Below are 17886 nucleotides of genomic sequence, written 5' to 3'. Positions count from 1 at the left end.
ATTTGATTAACTATTGTATATGTTTCTTTGATTTGTTCACTATGTGGGATCTTTGTATGACATGATAGAAACTAATAGGATATTATGACTTAAGCTTAAACATGACCCAGAAATTGCTAATTGATAATGGAACTTAATGTCAAGTGTGTGTGAGGTATTTGTGCATTCATATCATATGTATCAATCTAGAACATGCCCCGTTAGTCACACTGTGATAATTGAACTATTTATTAGGAAAGGATCATAGGCCATTATCTAAATAGTTCACTTAGCCTGAAAACAACCAACCAAATAACATTATACACTTTGAACCGAAGATTTGAGATTTAAAAAGAACTTTTGATTCGAATAAACACAATTCACCTTTTCTGTCATTGAGTCTAAACTTTTTTTTTGTCCCTAGTCCCTCTTAGGACAATGTACAACTTAGCTCAAGCTAAAACCCTAAGTTGAGGGTGTCTACTATAGAGGAAAGTGAGAAAATAAGGGGTATGAAAAGAGATGTGTAATGAGATAGAGAAAAAGAGGGAAATAAATGGGGTGTGGCTGTGACAAAAGAATATTATTAAATTTTAAAAAAAGCAATGAAATTACAAAGCATAAGAAAGCATTGAAAAAAGAGCAAATGAAAGCCACAACCGAGTCTAAATGAAAGTAAAGAATAGGGGTAAAACAAGTTATGGGTTGTAAACCGTGGAATTAAGTTAATGTAGTGTCTAGGAGGGAAAAAAATCACTAATATCCAAATATACCACACATGTCCCCGAACCTACTTTATAAATCGAGAAAGTCGTATAGTGATTCTAATTAATTGTTTTGAGAGTCTAAGTACTGAAAATAATAGCAAGCATATGGTGTATACATAAATGTTTGAATTTCATTTGTGAGAGTAAGTTTTTACTGAGTCCCTATCCTTAAAGAAATATTTTTATATCTGAGAGAAAATGGGACTTCTTTTCAGTAAGGGCACAAGTGACATTGTCAAAAAGTCATAAATTTTGTGATTGTTGTCTGTGTATGTGAATCTTCCCTTTGGTATCATAATGTCATAAATTGATCTGTGTAAGTTAGCTTGATTTGAAATAATGAGTGCACTGATAATTTGAATGAAAAGTTGGAAGGTGTTTTGAGTTGAAAAGTCATGTGATTGTCGTAAATGCTTGATCTTATTTTGCTTAGTATCGTTTTATGATAGTAGCATCCCTTGAGGGAAAGAAATCATTTTAAGTTAAGGGAATTTATGTATCATAGATTTACTGTACTTGTAATGCTTAAAACTTAAGAAATTGCATATCTTTTAAGCATTTGTTAGAAGGTTTAATGTTGCTGGTATTTATTTTGCAGGAGAATAGGTCGTTGTATTAACAGAAGAAAACACAGTGAAACTGACTGACTGACTGCTGCGAATGACTTTTATGAGGCCAACCTACGAGTTGTAGGTTGCATTCATAGAAGAATTGATAAACATTTAAAGGAAAGTCCAAAGTTACGGATTGGTCTACGAGTCGTAAGACCAATCGTAGAAGCTGATCACTAACTAAAATCCAAAGGATTTGTCCTATGACTCACTCTACAAGCCGTAAGAAATGTTACGAGCCGTAGAAAGTCCCTTGAAACTATTACGACCTTGGTCTACGACTCATCCAAACTTCTAGTTTTCCAGAATCCAAAGGAACGATTCCTAGAACCTTAACTAACCTAGTTTTCCTGTTTTTTCTAGCTTTGGTTTATTTAAGATTAGTTGTATAATAATATATTTTTGGGGTTTCTTATTGTATTATGCATGTTTTTGTCTTTGAGATTAAGTCATAAACTACTTTTAGCTTTAATTCATGAATTCTTAGATTTTTAGCATCGATGTTTACATTAGCATTCAAGTGAAGATTTTGGATTCTCATATTCATTATTGTAAGTGCATGAATTATTTCAAACATTTTATTATGAATTCTGAACACAAAGTTATAAGTAGCTAAATCCACAACTAGGGTTGTCGGAACCATGCAAAATTAATGACATAGACTTAAAAAACATAATTCTTGAATAGTGTGCATGCATATATTGTTTTTCTTTTTATTTTGATTGTTTTTTAATGATGGCCTGCGTTAGAACTTGTCTTATCCTTACTTTCCAGATCAAGAAGGTAGTGGATGGAAAAAGGAGTTAACAACAAGATTTGAGGCTATCAAGCCTCATCTAATAATATGAGTAGATCAAAGGATAGCTAATATGGGATCACTGGTAAGGGTTAGTAAAGCATACACCCATAGACGGATCAAATTGCGTGGTGATAATTACTTATTTGCTGGATCAAGGACCTAGGTGAAATTAACTCAGTGATTCAACATGTAACGCAATAAAATAACTAGTAATAAAAGTTTTTACATAGTTAAGAATTCATGGGGATTGATTAATCTAAGTCTAAACCATATTTTCGTGGGATTAAGCCTAACCTTTGTTAGGTTCTATATTTGATCAACTCTGCTTTATTCTTCGTTAGGAATGTGTAATTTGGACGTATCAGAGTTCCTCTAGGATTTTGACATAAATGTTATTTACCACCCAGATAAGGCATTTATGATGCTCTTAGCAGGTAGTCTATTGAGAGTGTGTCCCATGTAGAAGAAGGTGAGAAAGAACTTTTGAAGGAGGTTCATAGGCTTGCACAATTGGTAGTTCGTCTCAAAAATTCCAATGAGGGGGATGTGATAGTTCAGAATGGTTCTGAGTCTTCGTTAGTGATTGAGGTGAAGGAGAAGCAAGATAGTGATCCCATATTTCTCATGTTGAAAGATGCAGTTCACAAGAAGAAGGTCAAAATTTTCTCCACTGGGGAAAATGGGATTCTTCGGTATCATGGCAGATTTTGTGATCTTCATGTACAGGATTGAAAGACCATATTTTGATAGAAGCTCATAGTTCTCTAGTGCTATGTCTCTTGGATCAAATACGAGAGTGATTTCTCTAGTGCCATATCTCATGGCTCATAGCATGATCTTTGTGTTAGGAGTGACATCATATACCTTTTCAGACCCACTTCGCTCAAATTTGGTGGGCTGGTCTTAAAGTCAGCAATGATAATTTGTAAAAGCTTTTACGGGCTATAAAGTGGGTTCGTGGATCTAGTATTGAAACTTTAAAATGTGAGAAACATACAAGAGATTTACGAACACGGTTTACGAGCCATGTTTCATTAAAGCATTTATAGATCTAAACATGCAGCTCGTTAATTTTGCCTAATTTCTACAATCCATAAAAGGAACTGCGACCTATAAATGGGGCCCATAGAAAATGTTTAATGGGTGGCAGTTTTTGAGTAAGTTCTATGAAGGTGATCCACGAGACTGTATTGAACTACATCGCATAGAACCTGCTCATGGAATCTCAGCTTCCTTAAGCAATCCTTGCAAACTGTAGAAACATCAAACTGACCCAAAAATAAATTAAAGAATAAAAACAATCTTGGGTTGCCAGCCAAGCAATGCTTGATTTAACATCGTAGCATGACACAGGTTCCTTGGTTACTTAGACTTCACAAAGGTACTTCATGGGTTGGAACCCATCCAGTGCTTGATTTTACATCGCGGCATGATGCAGGTCACTTGACTACTCGTACTGCATCATGTTTCCTCATGTCTCCAATGCAACATACTATTTAACATCGCAGCACGATGCATGCTCCTTGGGTACTCAGATTTACCTTGAACTACTTACCTTCATGATTTTCAAACTCAATTGTGCCATATGAGAACATTTGTACCATATGAAATGATTTTAACCACTTTGACTTTAACTTTCCAGTAAAAAGAAAAATCTTGAGTTGACCTAGAAAACCAAATCACCCGGTAGAAAATCAATTTTTTCAATCTTATGGTTGCGGAACATCTTCATCCTCTCCTCGTACAAGGCTAAACTTTCATTGTTTTCAGCCAAAACTCATCCATATCATTCAATTGACTCAGTCGTTGATCAGATGCATCTCCCCAATTCAGATTAAGCTTTTTGAGCACCCACATGGCTTTGTGCTTAAGATCTATGGGCAGGTGATAAGATATCCAATCACATGATGATAAGGAGACATTCTTATAGGGTTCTTGAATGCAGTCTGATATGCCATAAGGCATAATCAAGCTTCCTAGACCAATCCATTTTGTTGTCATTCACAGTCTTAGACAGGATTGTCTTTATTTATGATTTGAAACGTTAACTTTCCCACTAGATTATGGATGATAAGGAGTCACCACACTGTGCCTCACTCTATACTTTCCAAGAAGTGCTCTAAACAACCTATTACAAAATTAGGAACCTCCATCACTAATAATTGCCGGTGGCGTACCAAATATAGAGAAAATGTTTAGCTTCAAGAAGGCTGCGACACTTTTGCCTTCATTGTTGGGAAGTTCAACCACCTCCACCAACTTGGAAATATAATCAACAGCACCAAGTATATACTTCATTCCATTAAAACTCATAAAGTGGTCTAATTACATCAATGCCCCATATATCATAGTTTGAGAACCAGAATTAGAGTGAAGGGGAGCTCATGATTCCTTGAAATACCCCATTTTCTCTCTTAATAATCACAAGCCTTGGAAAAATCATGAGCATCTTAGTGAATAGCTGGATAATAGTACCCATATTGTAAAATTTTATATGCAGTCTGGATACCACTATGATACCCCCAACAAGAGAAGAATAACATGACTCCAATATGCTCATCATCTCCACCTCACGTATGCAACGATGAATAATCCCATCAGCACAGACACAAAACAAGTAGGAATCTTGCTAGAAAAACATTTGCACATCCGACATAAACATTTTGTGCTGGAGAAAAGACACATTAGAAGGTTCCAATCCCTAACCAAATAATTAGCAAAGTCTATCAACCAAGGAATAAAATCCTGTGATACAACCAATACTTTCTCATCTCAGAAAGTATTATCAATCTCAACACCATCTACCAATTTTAGCATTGTTTTTTCTTCAAGACTGGACAAGTGATCAACTACCTGATTTTTAGCTCCCTTTTGGTCTTTAACTTCAAAGTCAATTTCTTGTAATAGAAACACCCATTGAATCAATCTTGGCTTATCATTCTTCTTTTCTACCAGGTACTGAAGTTCTACATAATTGGTGCGCACAATGACATTGGTTCCAACCTAGTAAGATCTGAATTTATTGAATAGAAAAACCACTAGAAGCAACTCCAATGGAGTCACCATATAATTCTTTTGAGAAATATTTAAAGCTTTTTTGGCATATTATATATAGTGTAGAATCCTCTCACATCACTGCTCTAAGAATATGCTAAACACTACTCCACTAGCACCGCACATAAATTCAAATAAATGGGTCCAGTCTGGTGTAATAATGATTGGAGTAGATATCAACTTTTTTTTAATCCTTCAAACACTTTCAGACATGCATCATCAAAAACAAACTGTATCTCCTTATCATGTAACTTGCACAATGAGTGAGAAAATTTAGAGAAATTTTTAATAAATCTATGGTAGAAGCTAGTTTGACCCAAAAAGCTTCACATCCCATTCATAGAGATAGGTGGTGGCAATTTTTCAATCACCACAATCTTTGCTTTGTCAACTTCAATGCCTTTCTAGAGATCCGGTGGTCAAGAATATCCCCTATTTTACCACGAAGTGGCACTTCTCCTAGTTGAGCACCATATTTCACTAATATTTGCAACATATAACTCAAATGAGCCAAAACAATCATCAAAAATGCCATCCACCATAGAAAATCCATCTATGAAACCCTCAATAGTGTCTTCCATCATGTTTGAGAATATGGACATCATACAATGCTGCCAGTGCATTACATAATCTGAACGTCAACCATTTGAATCCAAATGCCCCATACAGACAACTGGAAGTGGTCTTTTATTTGTCTTTGGTAGCAATAGATATCTGATTATAACCCGAATAACCATCAAGAAAAAAATTCCATCATTTTCTAGCAAGAGGGTCTAATATATGATCCATGAACGACAGTGGGAAGTGATCTTTTTCTGTCCACGTATTCAACTTTCCATAATCAAAGCAAACCTTCCAACCTGTAACAAGAATCACAGGGATAAGCTCATTCTTCACATTCGGAACTATAATGATTTCTCTCTTTTTTGGCACATACTGAATTGGGCTTACCCATTTGTTGTCTGCAATAGGATAGACATAAGCTGCATCCAACTACTTGATGATCTCTTTCTTGACAACCTCTTGAATAGATGGGTTTAGTCTACACTAATTTCTATTCTAAGCTTATAGTACAACATGAGTTGGATTTTCTGAGAGCATGTACCTGGTGAAATACCTATAATGGACCATCTAATGGCCCTCTTGAAATGCCTCAACACAGATATCAATGCCTCCACTTACCTTACATCTAGGTCTATAGCTATAATAATCAGAAAAGTGTTATTAGATCCCAAGAAAACATACCACAAATTAGAGTAAAGAGCCTTAAGCTCTAACATAGGAAGCTCTTAAATAGATGGTCTGGCTTGTGGTGTCGCTCTATTTTTAGGTCAAAGTCAAGCTTCTTTGGAGCATAAGTATAGGTCCCATACCATTCAGTGCTCCAATCATCTCCTCATACTCAATAATATCTTCCCTATCAAAGTTTATGATCACTGCAACAAGTGCTTCAACACCCAATCTCTCTTTAATAGATACTTTTGGCAACTCCTCATCAATAAGATTGATCACTAAAATAACTCATATATTGATAGTTTGATTCATCTATTGATATACATTGAAAATCACATCTACATTGTTCAATCTAAACTCCAGCTTCCTAGTTTCCATATCTACCAATGCACGCCTAGGGGTTAGGAATGGTCTTCCAAGAATGACAAGGACCTCCAAGTTAACCTCACGGTCTAGTTAACCTCACAGTCAAGAATAACAAACTCTGCTGGGAATATGGATGCTTCAACTTTCACCAAAACATCATATAGAATACCCAAATATCTTTTTACTATATGATCTGCCATAAGTAGTTGTATTACTATGGTTTGGGGGCTCCCAAGCCCAACCGCCAAAACACTACTAGTGGTAATAGATTAATTATAGCACCCAAATAACAAAAGTATAAGACCCCATAAGTCGAAAAGTTGGGACAAAGGAGAAAAGTCTCAAAATTTTAAACCCATCTATGTGAACGAACCCCTCTATAGATCATAGGGCCTTCTATGGCTCATAAGATTGGGTCGTAGAGCGACCCTTCGAGAGGAAAATTGGAGTTCCCCTCAGGAGAGGTTCTATGACCTTTAAGGATGAGTCTTCCTCAAGAAGACGGGTCGTAGAAACCCCTCGTAGGCTAAGTTCAGAGGCCAAGTTTCAAGGACCCCTCAGGTCCAAGTCTACAAGCCTTGAAAATGGGTCGATTCATGGAGGATGGGTTGTATACACAAGTCGTTCATAAACTTCAGGGACTTGAATTTTAAAGGTTTTGGGGACATGCAGGACGAGTCCAAGAATGGGTCATTTACTTGAGGATGGGTCGTATATAATGATCATTCGTAAACTTCAAAGACTATATTTTTAGGCTTTTTTCTTAGGCCTGCAAGATGGGTCATTTGCAAAACTCGTTATTTTGACAAGATAAGAAATAATTAAGTATGAGTATGGGACAATTAATTTTCTCCCATCTATTTGTTCTTATCATACCAATTAATTAAGTATGAGTATGGGACAAAAAGAGAAATAGATAGCTACGAACTAAAGGTGTAGTATGATAAAAATGTGATAAGACAAGACCACTATTAAAATAAATTTGATATGATTTTGAGTAAGATTAGAAGTTAGCGTTGGATACACAACAAGGGTGAAAGCACATGAAGCATAAAGGAGTATTGCGTATATATGACTTCATCTTAGAAAAATAGTGAGATTCTTAAAGGACAAAGATTGTAGATTTGTGAAACAACTGATGCATTGTAAACCTATTAGAGTAACAAGTCACATCTGTTGGGATAAAGATAATGCTATAACAAAGCTTGGAACACTTATCATCAGAAAATAAGTGCTACCGAATGGAGAATATAAAATGATTATAAGCACTAGCTAATTATTGATTGGAATGAATAGAATGTGGCTTTGGATAAATTGCGACATTAATTATATTACTTGAGTACCAATCATCAGATTAGATTTTGTACTATATATCAAGAATTCTAAACACCTCATGATTGTGTTAAGGTTTCATACATGGGTAATCTAAGTTATAGATGATATAAAGAAAGATATGGATATGGTGCAGTATACCAAATGTATTGGAAAAGAATCATATGCATTTGAAAATTTGAAATGGGAACATAGAGTAGAATGTAAACAGATAATCATATGGGTACACCCTAAAGGGGGGAAGAGGATAAGAAAAATACAAGTGTAAAGTGAAATCAACTGACACTGCAACACGTTAATATGAACACTTAAATTTTAAATGAGATTCCATGCTGGAATAAGTTAGTAAGATCTAAAAGCCAGCAATAAACGGATAGAAACCAAGATAATATTTCAGACAGTGCTGAGGGTTATTGGTAAAGTTCTTGAATAGTATGATATCAAAAGATGGATGCAAAAAAAACAAAACGGATGAATACGACAAGAGAATAATAACGAGTAACTTAAAGATATTATAAAGAATAGCAAGGCTATACTGGATTAATGGTTAAGATATTGGCAGCAGAGTTATTGGCTAATGATATTGTGGCATACAAGTTGCAAGGGAGGAAGGATAAGAAATCTCTCATATGCTAGAATATGATATAATTAAATGGTAAGTAAAGAAAGGGAAACAAATATGGAAATATAGATAGCAAATGAGTGTTAGTACAATAAGATATGTAGAGTTGAATAAGCCATGAGAAGGAAAGACGATGATTAAGATTGAGTGCACTTTGTACAAATGGTACAAGAATAGTATGCAACCTAAGAATATGGTATGCTAAGGGTGAGATCAAGTGATTACTTGATAAAAACAATAAGAATTAAGTAACAACAATGTGATTGCAATATTTTAGATACATTAAAGAAATGTATAAGATGGTTTGAGACAAAACTACAAGGATATAATTAGTAATGAGGGCAAAGGCCTTACATGAGACCTGATATCAACTGAATGAGGCAAGACAAAATATAGGGTATGCATAAAGACTAGCGTGGCGACGTTAAGGTATCTTATGGGCTAATCTAAGCACCTACACATTTTGCGCAAATATTGCAATAGGATGTGTGGTAGGAGAACTAAGAGGAAATTTGAGTAAAGGGAAAATAAAAAAGTTTAAGTAAAAAATAGAGAAACGAATCAAGATATTATGCCTAAAGTATTTCCCGTTAAGATAAAAGAAATTATGAAATAATTTAACCAATATAATCAAAACAAGCGGGTTACTGGTTACTAGATGATGGTAAAGCCATAACATGAGGAAACCCTAACGCTAGTTGATAGCCAACCCAAAAACCGAGATTAAGAAGTAAAAGCAAATGATAGGTTAGACCTTCAAGAGAAAGTCAGAAAGTAACACATGATGCCGATGATTTTAGAATACGAACTATCACAATAGAGTAAAGCAAGAATATTAGAGTACAGAAATGTTATCCCCTGTGAAATTTCGTTTTACTTGTAGAACCTGGAATGCGTTATAATGAACTAAAGCGAATCGACAAATGGAGGAGGTATGTGAAGGGCATAATTAACTATGAGAAAACTTGAGAAAATATTGGGAATTTAGAATCTATTTAACATTCGAGAACGAATGTTCCAAAGGGGAGAAGGATGTTATACCCCAGAAAATTCTGTGTTACTAAGGCTACTGATGGCTTAATGTGAGTTCGAGGAGGAGAAAATATTATGAGTATAAAGAATGAAATTCTACCGTATTAGTATGAGGATAGCATGAGTATAATATTTGGAGTTCGTACAATATGATTGGAATGGTATGTTAAAAGATATATAGCCCTTGTAATCGTGAGTTAAGGTGGGGCCCACATGATGGAATTTTTTATATATATAAAAATGACATATGATAAGTTATATGGATAATATCTGTAAAGTTAAACACAACTCAAGAAGGAACCTTGAGCCAAATCCAAGTGTAAGCCCTCCAAAAAGATATTTCTAAGTTATGTTTTCGGGAGATCTGATTTGGAGAGACCATAACGTCATCATGATTCGGTAATTTGGAAACCCTCATAAAATAAAAGTTGTAGATAATTGGATTATCTTTCTAACCATAGGTCGTGGTAATTTATTCGATATCATAATCAAAAGATATGACTATTTTACAAAACAGAAGCATTGATCGCAATTAGAGAGCCTGACACATGGCCGGACCACTCCACCGCCCTTTATCACTATAAGTAGGCTCAAAAACATGTCATAAATAGAATGATAATTGTTATATTCCATGATTTTGTGCATTGGACTATTCGCGAGCTAATGGGCTGTTATATTCCATATTTTCATATGTCGAGTCAGTCTCAAGAGAATTGACTCAAGTTAAAGACGGGATCATCTTTAGACACGAGGTAGAAATCTTTAATTCCTAATTCTAATTAGAAGATATTAGTTGATATTATGAATTAATTAACCATGGTTGGATTATTAAGTGGGAATTTGGGATTAATTAAGAAGAATAAAGTTAATTAGTGGAATAAAAAGTGGTCCCCCACTACCACATGGACAATTCCTATTAGCCCACATTTTTGTAAGGGACAATTAGGCCTCTTGGACAGCCACTTGGTCCCATTATTGACAAAAATCTGCACCCACTTCTTTTCCAACTCTAGAGAGTTCTCCAAAAAGGAAGAACTCTCATCTTCAACAAATGAAGATAGAGAGAAGCAACGGAAGTGTAGAGAAAGAGAGAGGCGGACAAGCTAGAGAGTGAGGAAGAAATTGAGGGGTTAAGTGTGGTGATTATTCAAGGTCATGGAAGAAAGGATGGATCCATTAGAGAAGCAAAAATATTTTTGACCAAGCCCTCAAGTTTTCAAGAAAATTGTGTCATAAAAGCCTAAGGTAAGATTTCATCTCCTTTTTCATTTTTCCCTCATCTTGAAGGTAATTGAAGCTTGTGTGAGTTGATAAATGAGTGATGAATATATGAAATTATGGGTGTTGATGTTGAGGCATGGTAGGAGACGTTTGGGGCTGCTTGATGTAGAAAAGGATGAATTAATTTTGCTTAGTATTGGATTGTTATTGTTATGGATTTTGTGATGAGAGTGAAGGAATTAAATGGTTAAGGTTGAGGTTGAATTTGTTGTAGAACTTGTGGTGATATTAATATGGCTTTCTTGCATATGAATGAATGATGTTGTGGTTGTGTGTGGCTGTTGTTATAGAACACAAAAATTGGATGAAAAGTAGTATGAAATAAGGTTTAAAAATTATAGGTGGTTTGCTTGGCTTGTTGTAGGTGTTCATAAGGTTTTTGAGCATCTTTATGTTGTTGGTTAGGGGCTGTTTTGATAGGTTGTTGTTGTTCTTGTTGAGCTTGGAAGATTAATGATAATTAAGGTTATATGTTGCATTATATTTTGTTTGTTGGGCTGTTTTAGGATTGTTTCGATAAAACATTAAGACTATGGATCATTAAGGATAATTGAAAGATGTAGTAGTTGTATGTGGGTTATTTGAAGTATTTTTGACTATCGTCTTGGATTTTCTTGACATGACATTTGAATGTGTGATTATTGATGTTGCTTGGTGATTGTATGGCTGATTTGGAAGTGGAGAAAGTGAGTAGTATAAGGGAGTTGCTGCTCAGATTTTTGTGTTTTGCAAACCCGTTTTTGGATGGGACTGCTGTTAGTAATTTTAGCATAACCCTTTGTGTAAAGCTCCATTTTGAGTTATTGAAGATGTTCTGGAAACCTATTTCATAGATCTAAAACTTTCATTTAGTCTCTAAAACCTAGTTTTGCTTTTATATACTCGAAAAAGGGTGATGACGTTAAGGGGAGGTGCTGTCCAGTTTTTTTCAGAAATAACCTACTAATGATAAAGTACGTTTTATGCCTTTTCATAGCTTAATCGTAGTGCCTAACGTTTTAATATAGGTTGAGACAATATTGGAAAGCATATACGTATTGAGCGCAAGTAAACGCTAAAGGTATGTAAAGCTAACCTTTCTTCCTTTTGGCATGATCCATATGAAACAAACGGACGACGCATACTTAAATTCCAAAGAACTCCTATTCTTAGATACATTCGGATGGCTAACGTTCTTGGTTTACAGAATTTATATTGTTATGTATTGTCTCATGAGTATGATTTCAGCTATCCTAGTTGGTATAATTTATATTTTGGTACAATACATATTTCGGTATGATTCGTGTTTGGCATAATGCCTAACGACAATCAAAGAGTACTTGAAATGACTACCATTCTGATTTTCAAATAATGGTTTGTTTTGATTATTCCATTAAGTCTTAAATGATGATTTAAATGCATATAGTTACTCACTACTCTACTCATGCATGTCTTAATGTATCTTTCACCGAGTCTCGGGCCCGGTATATATTCGTGCACAGTTTCACTGCATTATTCACTGAGTCTCTCACTAGAGGGCCGGGTACGGTATATATATAATGATATGATATGATGACATGGTGATATAATGATGGCGTCGAGCCCATGATGGGCTGAATATGATATACGTATATGACAGATTCACCGAGTCCATAATGGGCTGGATATGATATATGATATGATCATGCATGATTTTATTTCATAAGGCACAGGTACAGTGATTTCTTGATTATCGGTATTATACTTGTCTCCTGATTGTCCCTTTCAAATGTTATCTCATTTATGGTATTTTATGCTTTATTTACTCAGTACATATGTTGTACTGACCCCCTCTCTTCGGGGGGTTGCGTTTCATGCCTGCAGGTACAGATACTCATTTCGGGGATCCGCTAGCTTAGGATTTCCATCCAGCTATTTTGAAAGTGCTCCATTGTTCCGAAGCGTTGACGTTTGATATCAACCTTTTGATGTATATATTTGTTTATCCAGGAGTACGACGGGGCCTTGTCCCGTCATATGTTATTATTGATATTCTTAGAGATCTGTAGGCATATATGTGTGGGTTGTATATAGATGTTATCTAGCTGTACTAGTATGACTAATGTTTTGAAATGTCCCCATTCATAGTGGCATCCTTGCCGGCTTGCGTATATACATATATATTTGGAATGTGATGTGTAGTGACAGCCTTGTCGGCTTGCGTATCTGTATATGATATATAGCGGGACATTCCTACATGTAATGAAAGCCTTGTTGGTTTACATACTATATTATCTTTTGACGATTGTGACTCTCTAGGAGACAGGTGGTTTTGATATATATATATATGACTGTTTTGAGGCAAAGTTCTGCCCGTATAAGTCTCGTATCATGTTTAGTTGCTGACAGGTGTATATACGAGTGTTCAGTTAGGGCACTAGTCACGGCCCACGGGATTGGGTCGTGACAGCCGCTTGAGCAGCTCAGACAACTAAAGATAAGACAAGCGGAGCAGCTCATGCTACTAAGGAGAAGGCCAGTGAAGTGGCTCAGGCAACAAAAGTGAAGGATTTAAAAATACTGGAGTCAGCTAAAGAAATGACTCAAAATGGTGAAGAGTAAGCTGGAGGAATTTTCTAGCAGACTGGACAACAGGTGAAGCGCATGGGCTAGGGTGCCGCCGTTACTAGAAAGCACACTTTTGGCACGGCTGATACTGATGAAGATCCTAATGTCACAAAAAAAACAACATTTTAGATCACTAGACTGGCCTAGTCTAATGCTTTTTGTTTACTTGGATCTCTTTTTAATTTGTTTCGTGATGGAATCAAGTACTGTATCTTGTGTAGCCAAGCTGTCAGAGGGGCTACTATCCGCAAAGACTACTTCAAGTTCAACTATGATCCATAACATACTTTCAACAAAGTAAGTAAAGATACAAATTCAGAGTCCTTGCTTCGAACAATTTTTACATGTGTTTTATGAGTAACAGAAAGAATGAGAAATATCTTCACAGTGAATGGGATTACTACCTTAGCATAATAAATATTTCAAATCATTCCATGAAAGCAAAGATAAGAAGTCGACAATTACAAGTTTGAAAGGTCCCAGTACTCAACTAAAGAAGGTAAGAAAAAGTGACTTCTATTTTTAAAAAAATTCTAATAAAGAATAAGTAATTACTTCAGTCTACCTATTAAAAGACGAGTAAAATAAGTGACTCTTTGAAAGAAAGGAATCTCAAATGTTGGGAAGAAAAAACAGAGCATCTACAAACTGAAAATGCGATACTTTATCACTATTAGGCTTGGCAAAAATGTAGAATGTACATGATGTAGATATTGTTTTAGATTTCCTAAGTTCTCTCTCGGACTAGACTAGATCTTGTAAAGGTTCTTGGATATGGAAGCTGACACTTGTATAAGGAAGCTGATATTACTCAAATCACAAACTTAGTGTTGCTTTGGTCCAATAAAATGATTACTTTACTGTTGAAAGAAAATGGTTGTTGTTTAAAGAAAAATTCTATTTAGAGTATGCATATAATTTACTTCAGTCTCAAAAAGAAGCTCTTAGCATGTACACGACTTTAAACATGACATGAGGTTTCCTACAACAAACACATTCAACACATACAAATTATGTGAATTCAAGTGATCAGTATAGTGATAACTCATTCTCAAGGACGATGGAACAAGAAAGACAACCATCATTACACGGATTTAGCAGTTGTTTGTTTGTTCCTTTAAAGTTTCCTCCCTTTCGATGGGATATAATAAAAGATTTCCATACATATGTACTCCATAAGGTATGGGGTTAAGGAGATGCTTATGTTGATTAGGAATAAACACTTGACAAGAGGAAGAAAAAAATTGATTGCTGTAACATATGAAGTTGTAATCTACTACACATGGTTGACTCAGAATCAAAAGACATTCACGAAGGCAACAATTAACACTATGTTTGTACTCCAACAGGTGAAACTCATTATCAAGAAGAGAGTAATGACTGTACAAACTGCTTGGCATAGGAGTAAATGTATTGATTTATTTAAGAGAATCTGTAAGTAGATGATGCTTGAGGTCTACTAATTTGGTGCCAGTTAGTTGGTAACCAGATTATAGATGCTCTTAGTTGTACTCTTTCGTTTGTTGGTATGGTAATGTTTCACATTTTATGGCCAAAAAAACACATATACTAATAAGCGTCTAAAACAGAAAATTAAACGAACAACAAGAGTAATAAATAAAAGATCCAACGACAAAAGTTAAACATACCAAAAAACAGACCAAAAGGTTTTAAAAAAATGGAAGTAAAGTAGAACAAGAAAAATTTGATGGTCCATAAAGAATCTGTGACTGTTAAAAAATCTGAAGAGATTTTTTTCCATAATTTATAGCTTATTTAGACTTTTATCACCTGAAAAATCTAAAAGCCTTCATAACAAAAAGATGCTACCAGCCATGAAGAGTTGCAAAATCTTTCTAGAACGATACGTGCGAGAAATGCAATGATAGAAAAGTAAGAATATAAGCTATCATGAACCATTGCAATAGTTTCTAGTGCCGAGATTCAGTTTCTAGTGCCGAAGTTAAGTGCTTAAAGAGAAGATTCATAAAAATTTAACTGGAATCGTCAAAGTCCAAGGTACTAATACTCTATCATTACCTACAGTTATAACATGTTTATAGTTGAGAGAGTTCAAAGAAAAATATAGCCAATAAACAGAGAGATGCAACAGTTCAAGAGCTATCAACATTGACTTCGACATTACAATGGATCATTAACACAAAGAGATATAATCTAACAAACTAACTAAATAGTCCACATCCATCTAAATTAAGATTCTTATGACTGATGTTTTCAGAAATTTATAATCACTATTTCAAGTATTTAACATGAATCTCAATAACAGAGAGCTCGGGTCAAAATAAGAATTGGTGTACTAACATGAATTTGAAAATCAGAGTGTACAAGTTCTCGTATTCACAATAGAACTTTTGAAATGATCATAAGTTACAGATTCCTTAATATAACAGCCACACACCTTAATATATATTAACAGAGGAACTGATTCAATCAATCGCAATAAAAATAATAGCAACCAGAGATCACCAACATAGAAAAAATTGCTTTTACAAATCTCAAATAACATGGAAATCACAATTACTGCCTTAATATTGATTAGTTCGTCAAGCATATTTTCAATTTCTTCCCATTAATACCGAAATACTGATTAATGGACATGACAAAAAACAAACTACAGGGTTTAATTCTAAGTGAACATCTACAGAACAACAAAGATAAGAAACACGATAGAAATAGAGGAGTGGAGAGGCACAATCTACATACCTGAAAACTTTGTTATTTCTGGTGTCGCTGTTGTGATCGAGTTACAGCTCCTGGATGTGCTTTTGTGATATATTAATTGAGGACTCCTTATGTGATTGGGAGATGTTTTTAGTAATGTTTTCCTTATGTACGTGGGAGATTTGTTTTGGTAGGATTAGTTTATCTTCTTGAGAGGGGAAACTTTTTTCTCCAGAATTTGGAGAAAGGCGTGAGGGAAATAATATTTAGAGAAAAAAGTGGGAATTGTTTTTTAAGAAAAAAAAGAGGGTTTTCTACGGCTATTTTTTTTTTACTTTCCACTAAAAATATACTTATTGCTGGCCATTATACATTAGCCATTGATATTTTGCCTCACGTGAATACATTAGCGCCAATTAGCTTATTGCCGCAAAATTATTGCCGCTAAAAGGCCCTTTTGTAGTAGTGAATTCGAAGAAAATTTGTACCAAGACTGGGACATGTTTAAATCTTTACTTATTAATCCTCACCATCATTAAGCTAATGAGGTATTGGTCCATATTTTCATTGAAGGGTTAGAACCAAACACCAAAATCCTTCTTGATTCTTCTATAGGTGGACGGGCTCTGGAGAGGACCTATGATGAGCTCTATACACTGATCAATCACATATCTCAGGGAAATCATGAGTGGAATGGGGGACCTCTAGACCCGTGGTACAAAAATAGGAAGGGATGCTTGAAGTTGATGTTGTGACAGCATTGACAGCTCAAATTGCAGCAATGCAGAACATGATGACCACACATTTCAATAACTTGGCATAGGGGTAGCAACAGGTTCCAATACATATAGTAGAACAATACACAACATGGTGCAAGTTGTGTGGTCGTAGTGCACATATGTCAAAGTATTATGGAGCAAATCCTGAATTGAAAAATTTTGTGGGTAATGCAAAAAGGAGTAGAGGCCAGTAAAACTATGGTAATACTTATAACCCAGTAGGAGGAACCACCCAAATTTCTCTTGGGGTGGAAATCAGCAAAATCAACACCAAGGCCAGACTCAATACAGATGGCAAGGAGATGGAGAACATTATAATCAGCAAGGTCAGGGTAGCTAGCAAATAAGTAAATTAGGAAATATGAGTGTTGAGGATATGTTTAAACAACTGATGTCTGACCAAGCTAAGTTCGGCGCTGAGCTTCAACAAAATCAGATAGCAATCCAAAACTTAGAGAAGAAGGTTGGACAATTAGCTACTGCTCAGAACTCTCAGCAGCAAGGTGGTCTGCCAACTAACACTGACCAAAACCCCAAGAATATAAATATTGTGAGTACCCGTAGTGGCCATCCATTAGTTGAGTGAGATCCTCAAAACAAAGTTGTTGAGGGTAAAGGCAAAGAAACCATTGTTGAAGCAGGTGAATCTATCTTGCCAAGAGATGACCAGGAACCAAAAGCTAAACCACCTCCTCCATTCCCATAAAAGTTCAAAAAAGGAGAAGGGGTGTTTTGAGAAGTTCATAGACATGCTGAAACAGGT

General features: G+C 35.3%; 1 long non-coding RNA gene across 1 annotated transcript in view; it reads right to left on the bottom strand.

The window, feature by feature from the left end:
* LOC129876274 (uncharacterized) overlaps nucleotides 1-16631 on the bottom strand; it is a 100433-nt gene extending 83802 nt beyond the window's left edge. The window contains exon 1 of the long non-coding RNA XR_008763350.1: nucleotides 16387-16631. This is a non-coding gene — a long non-coding RNA (uncharacterized LOC129876274). The remainder of the gene's footprint in view (nucleotides 1-16386) is intronic.
* Between the last annotated feature and the right edge of the window lie 1255 nt (nucleotides 16632-17886).

This window comes from Solanum dulcamara, chromosome 2 (assembly GCF_947179165.1).
Source record: "Solanum dulcamara chromosome 2, daSolDulc1.2, whole genome shotgun sequence".
Taxonomy (NCBI): Eukaryota; Viridiplantae; Streptophyta; class Magnoliopsida; order Solanales; family Solanaceae; genus Solanum; species Solanum dulcamara.
Note: the sequence above shows the minus strand (reverse complement) of the source record. Positions and strands in the feature narration are given on the sequence as shown.